The sequence below is a fragment of the Pteropus vampyrus genome, unplaced genomic scaffold (assembly GCF_000151845.1).
Source record: "Pteropus vampyrus isolate Shadow unplaced genomic scaffold, Pvam_2.0 Scaffold224, whole genome shotgun sequence".
Lineage (NCBI taxonomy): Eukaryota > Metazoa > Chordata > Mammalia > Chiroptera > Pteropodidae > Pteropus > Pteropus vampyrus.
This window is the reverse complement of record NW_011889005.1, coordinates 602,619-609,305: the sequence shown is the minus strand read 5'-3', so window position 1 is coordinate 609,305 and position 6,687 is coordinate 602,619.

Below are 6,687 nucleotides of genomic sequence, written 5' to 3'. Positions count from 1 at the left end.
CTTAGGCATCAAAAGGCCTCTGTCCTGGCTCCGCCCATGACTGCCGTGAAGACGCTCAACTTCTCTGGCGCTCGGTGTCTCCCTCAGTCCGATAGAGAGCGTGACATCCACTTAACAAATATGTGTGGGGCACTCAAGAGTCCAGGGACTCCTTCCCGGGGAAAAAGAGTGACGTTGCTCATTCACTCAATAGCTGTTTCGTGACTAGGCAGCAATGGAAAGTGTGAAGTTACTGGATGGCTCCTGGACGTGGCGAGTTTTCAACAGAGTCAGTCCCGACCCCTTCCGCAGCCCCTTCTTCACCATCTAGAATGTAGAATTCGGGGAAAATAGTCAATCCCGGAAACTGAGAAATTCGTGAGTAAATTCTTCAGGAAAGCAATACTTCTCTGTTGCGTGTTTCGTCTATACTGGCCAGAGGCTGGGCCTGGAATCAGGGGGCCCGGCACTCACCCCATTCTCCTCTTTACAGCTGCCTTCAAGAACGCACCAACTCACAGAGCTTAGAGTTCTTACTGCACAGGAAAAATAAGAATCGAGCACCAAGTGCTCGAAATGACAAAGCTGCCTTCGCCAGCCTACTTCCTGTCCTCCAGCAACACACTGGCTCTCTTCACGATCACCGTCACCACTGCCGCCACCGTTTTGTTTTCTGACCTACCTACTTCCTGGCTGTCCAAATCCATCCCAATTTTGTGCTTAAAATGGGAACGAGAACTTAGGACGTTTTTTAAAATAGCTTTTCAATATATAGGTGTCCTCAGAGGTCCCCAAACATGTATTTCAACATGGAAACTGATCAATGATGACAAGAGCCAGCGGAGGCTTGGTGTTCAGTGCTGGGATTGAATTTCCCTTGTTCCTTTCACCAGTCGCCGGCCACGTGTGGAGCAGGTGAGGACAATCGCTGTCCTAGAAATGAGAGTCTCTTGAAATGTGTAGATTATTTGTCCACCTCTCGGGAGAGAGGTCAACTATTGAAGTCATTACACGGCAACCTTTGTGTTAAAAACAAACCCCTCATTCTGAACGCCCTTGGAAAATCCCAAATGCGACCCGATGTGGCCAAATCATGAGAGTTTTCATTTTTCATAGGAATAGATGGGACTTAACGGCTGGACCCGGTGTGCCAAATTAGGTGGGCACAGCCCCTATGTCCCTTATATAAAGAGCACATCATCTGTAATTGTCCGGCTAAAGCTCAGTCTCCTTCCCCCAATCATTGTGCACTTTTTAAAATTTTTAATAATGAAATTCTACCTGTTTGCATTTTGGGCCATGTGTGTCCCATGAATACATGAGAGACACAGAGATCACTAACACGACACAAGAGAGGCCTAAGTGGGAATCAGCACAGGTGACGATTTCTGTCCCAGGAAAGGAAGTAAAGGAGTCGAAACCACCTCTGCTTGCTGAGACGGGGAGCTGCCAGAATCTGAGGAAACTTGGCATTAAACTCGAGGTACAACAGTCGTTCACCCACTGGTCTCTGAGAAAGCGACTGTGCCTGGAACTCAGGGCCGTCTGCATGACTGAAGAGTCCCAGTTTGGGCACAGAGCTGTCACCGGGGGAGGGCGTTGGTGAGATGTGAGGGAAGCAGGTAGCTAGCTACCCTCTCTGATGGGCACTGCATTTAAGAAAACTGACATTTCCACCAGTTTCCGTCCCTAGAAGTTCTAAAACTTCTCCTTTTAATCCCAAGACTTAGAGCATGATTTATGCCCCAGGAGAGCTGACATTCTTAATTTGGGGAGAGCTTAAAACATCTCTTGTTTTGTTTCTTCCGGGGGATGGGTAGGGGTGTGTCTTCATTTGCCTTTTCCTCGGGGAAGTTTTTTTTTCTGATGCAGAAAAATATTTCGTAACTCTGGCTCTTATGATCTCCCTGTGCTCTCTGGTCTAAAAGGGAAATCGCATTTGTCACTTTTCTTCCTTGACACAGCCCAGCAAACGGCCCATTATCGTGGGCAAAATACAACTCTCAGAAATGAAAGAAACCGTGAGCATCAAAGACGGAACAGTGTAAGCAGTTAAAACCAGACAGGAAGGTTCCTGCTAGTGGGAGAACTGGCGACACATCATCTCTAGCGCAGGCTGTGTTTTAATGTCTAATTTCGAAGCTGAAGTCTGTCGTTCACGCTGAAATGCAAAGGGTCGGGGGTGGAGAGGAAGCAGTTCCAAATATGTCATCTGTGGAAAGACCACCTTGCTCGCTCATTTTCCTGCCATTTGGGAAAGCTATTGTCGGCTCTTCCGTGAGGCATTTAGAACCTCTCCAATAATCTTTCTGAAATTTCCAAAATTTACTGCAATTAAATTGTCAGGGAAGGAGAGCCATCTGACAAATGTTTCCTGGTGGATGATCCTTTGACAGCCCAGCTTTTGGCGTCTCCATGGGCTCAGGCCTCGGGAAGCAGAAGTAAGAGAACGTGGCAGAGGGCCCTGGCCTTGACCTTGGACTCTATAGTCTGTAGAAGGGCACTATCCACTAAAAACTTCATTTTTCAACCCATCTCAGGCGATGCCCAGTGAACACCTACCTGTTCCCAGCATTAAAGTTGCTGCCGTGAGGAAGGGATCAAGCCTCCCTTACTTTAGCCATCAAATTCATGCGACCAGTGGGACGTACGCTGAAGAGAAGGATGGCCATTTCCTTGAACAGCCCTCAAGAGGGTTTCGTGAGCCCGTTTGCATCAGCCCTCGGCGTGGTACCTGCTCCCTTGGATCACAAAAATAGTGCTGCCTAGAATTTGGCTTCTACTGCCCTCTCTTCTCCTGGTGGCCAAGCTCTGAAGCAGGTGGCACTCTGCCCTGCTGTGGCAGAGTGTCTGACGACACACCCGCTTCTCTCCACAGGTGTGTTCCAAAGTCTCGGCTCACGGAAGGTCATTGGCGATCTCGTTTCAAACTCTTAGACAAACTTAACATTGATAAATTCAATGCTCTATTTTGATCTGACACCTTGAGTCAGTCCACACCGATCAACACGTCTGTGATGATGAGAGACTGAATGACTGAGTATCATCAAACCTCGAACCTGTTGCGTGTCTCGTCTATACTGGCCAGAGGCTGGGCCTGGAATCAGGGGGCCTGGCACTCACCCCATTCTCCTCTTTACAGCTGCCCTCAAGAACGCACCAACTCACAGAGCTTAGAGTTCTTACTGCACAGGAAAAATAAGAATCGAGCACCAAGTGCTCGAAATGACAAAGCTGCCTTCGCCAGCCTACTTCCTGTCCTCCAGCAACACACTGGCTCTCTTCACGATCACCGTCACCACTGCCGCCACCGTTTTGTTTTCTGACCTACCTACTTCCTGGCTGTCCAAATCCATCCCAATTTTGTGCTTAAAATGGGAACGAGAACTTAGGACGTTTTTTAAAATAGCTTTTCAATATATAGGTGTCCTCAGAGGTCCCCAAACATGTATTTCAACATGGAAACTGATCAATGATGACAAGAGCCAGCGGAGGCTTGGTGTTCAGTGCTGGGATTGAATTTCCCTTGTTCCTTTCACCAGTCGCCGGCCACGTGTGGAGCAGGTGAGGACAATCGCTGTCCTAGAAATGAGAGTCTCTTGAAATGTGTAGATTATTTGTCCACCTCTCAGGAGAGAGGTCAACTATTGAAGTCATTACACGGCAACCTTTGTGTTAAAAACAAACCCCTCATTCTGAACGCCCTTGGAAAATCCCAAATGCGACCCGATGTGGCCAAATCATGAGAGTTTTCATTTTTCATAGGAATAGATGGGACTTAACGGCTGGACCCGGTGTGCCAAATTAGGTGGGCACAGCCCCTATGTCCCTTATATAAAGAGCACATCATCTGTAATTGTCCGGCTAAAGCTCAGTCTCCTTCCCCCAATCATTGTGCACTTTTTAAAATTTTTAATAATGAAATTCTACCTGTTTGCATTTTGGGCCATGTGTGTCCCATGAATACATGAGAGACACAGAGATCACTAACACGACACAAGAGAGGCCTAAGTGGGAATCAGCACAGGTGACGATTTCTGTCCCAGGAAAGGAAGTAAAGGAGTCGAAACCACCTCTGCTTGCTGAGACGGGGAGCTGCCAGAATCTGAGGAAACTTGGCATTAAACTCGAGGTACAACAGTCGTTCACCCACTGGTCTCTGAGAAAGCGACTGTGCCTGGAACTCAGGGCCGTCTGCATGACTGAAGAGTCCCAGTTTGGGCACAGAGCTGTCACCGGGGGAGGGCGTTGGTGAGATGTGAGGGAAGCAGGTAGCTAGCTACCCTCTCTGATGGGCACTGCATTTAAGAAAACTGACATTTCCACCAGTTTCCGTCCCTAGAAGTTCTAAAACTTCTCCTTTTAATCCCAAGACTTAGAGCATGATTTATGCCCCAGGAGAGCTGACATTCTTAATTTGGGGAGAGCTTAAAACATCTCTTGTTTTGTTTCTTCCGGGGGATGGGTAGGGGTGTGTCTTCATTTGCCTTTTCCTCGGGGAAGTTTTTTTTTCTGATGCAGAAAAATATTTCGTAACTCTGGCTCTTATGATCTCCCTGTGCTCTCTGGTCTAAAAGGGAAATCGCATTTGTCACTTTTCTTCCTTGACACAGCCCAGCAAACGGCCCATTATCGTGGGCAAAATACAACTCTCAGAAATGAAAGAAACCGTGAGCATCAAAGACGGAACAGTGTAAGCAGTTAAAACCAGACAGGAAGGTTCCTGCTAGTGGGAGAACTGGCGACACATCATCTCTAGCGCAGGCTGTGTTTTAATGTCTAATTTCGAAGCTGAAGTCTGTCGTTCACGCTGAAATGCAAAGGGTCGGGGGTGGAGAGGAAGCAGTTCCAAATATGTCATCTGTGGAAAGACCACCTTGCTCGCTCATTTTCCTGCCATTTGGGAAAGCTATTGTCGGCTCTTCCGTGAGGCATTTAGAACCTCTCCAATAATCTTTCTGAAATTTCCAAAATTTACTGCAATTAAATTGTCAGGGAAGGAGAGCCATCTGACAAATGTTTCCTGGTGGATGATCCTTTGACAGCCCAGCTTTTGGCGTCTCCATGGGCTCAGGCCTCGGGAAGCAGAAGTAAGAGAACGTGGCAGAGGGCCCTGGCCTTGACCTTGGACTCTATAGTCTGTAGAAGGGCACTATCCACTAAAAACTTCATTTTTCAACCCATCTCAGGTGATGCCCAGTGAACACCTACCTGTTCCCAGCATTAAAGTTGCTGCCGTGAGGAAGGGATCAAGCCTCCCTTACTTTAGCCATCAAATTCATGCGACCAGTGGGACGTACGCTGAAGAGAAGGATGGCCATTTCCTTGAACAGCCCTCAAGAGGGTTTAGTGAGCCCGTTTGCATCAGCCCTCGGCGTGGTACCTGCTCCCTTGGATCACAAAAATAGTGCTGCCTAGAATTTGGCTTCTACTGCCCTCTCTTCTCCTGGTGGCCAAGCTCTGAAGCAGGTGGCACTCTGCCCTGCTGTGGCAGAGTGTCTGACGACGCACCCGCTTCTCTCCACAGGTGTGTTCCAAAGTCTCGGCTCACGGAAGGTCATTGGCGATCTCGTTTCAAACTCTTAGACAAACTTAACATTGATAAATTCAATGCTCTATTTTGATCTGACACCTTGAGTCAGTCCACACCGATCAACACGTCTGTGATGATGAGAGACTGAATGACTGAGTATCATCAAACCTCGAACTTATATATAAGAAGCACGGGATAGGAAAGACACCTAGCCACTGCAAAGGGACCCTCTAAGGTCCTCAAAGTCCCCTTAGCTTCACCTTTTCACGATTCAGTAAGTCAGCCTTCCCACACTCTCCTTAAAAGGTTTCGTGTTCCATTTGTTACTACAGCAAAATAGAAATTCTCTACATCAGACATTTAGTTTGCCCAAGTCGTGAAGTTACTGCAGTAGATACAAAGAGATATGATCTCTGTCACCAGGAAACATGCTCTGAGTGAGGGAGATGGGGTGTAAACAATTACTACGCTACAATCGATATTAGCAATTACAAGTATAATGTGAAATGCCCTGGATCCAACGCTCACCAGCCATGTGGCCTTGGTCACATTAATTAATTTCTTTGGGTTTCCACGCTCTCATCTGAAACACTGGTGTAATATTCCCCTTTGGTGACAGGGCTGGGACGATAGATATGGTTAGTACAGCTGACAGCAATGCCACTGTCTTGTGGGATTTGAGAGTTTTTTTAAAGGCGGTAATGGAGTGGCTGGGTCCCCATGCAGCTTAACCAGCATGCATAGAACCGGACAGGAAACCACAGGTCTAGGTTGGCTGATTTCGTGATTTAAACTGGCCGACCCTTAAAAATATTTAATGAAAGCTAGTAATTTGGAGCATCCTGTAGGACATAAAATTGGGATCAGGAACAGATACAAAGAAAGAGGCTTCACATGTTTTAAAAACGTAGCTGCATTTGTCAAGGGAGAAATATGTCAGCAGTAGGGAGGGTATGGTTACCCCAAATCTCTACTGTTGCTGTGAAGGGTTAAAAGTTAGGCTCTAAAGTATGTGCTTCAGTCACCTAGTGAAACCCGGAGTCTCGGATGGCCTCTTTGCAAGTCCTGCTCCCCACTCTGCCCCAGCGACGTTGATGGGACCAGACACAGCTGCTGCTCACACGTCACTGGTAGGGTCGAGTTCCCTGCCAGCCCACGGAACTATTCAAACGCAC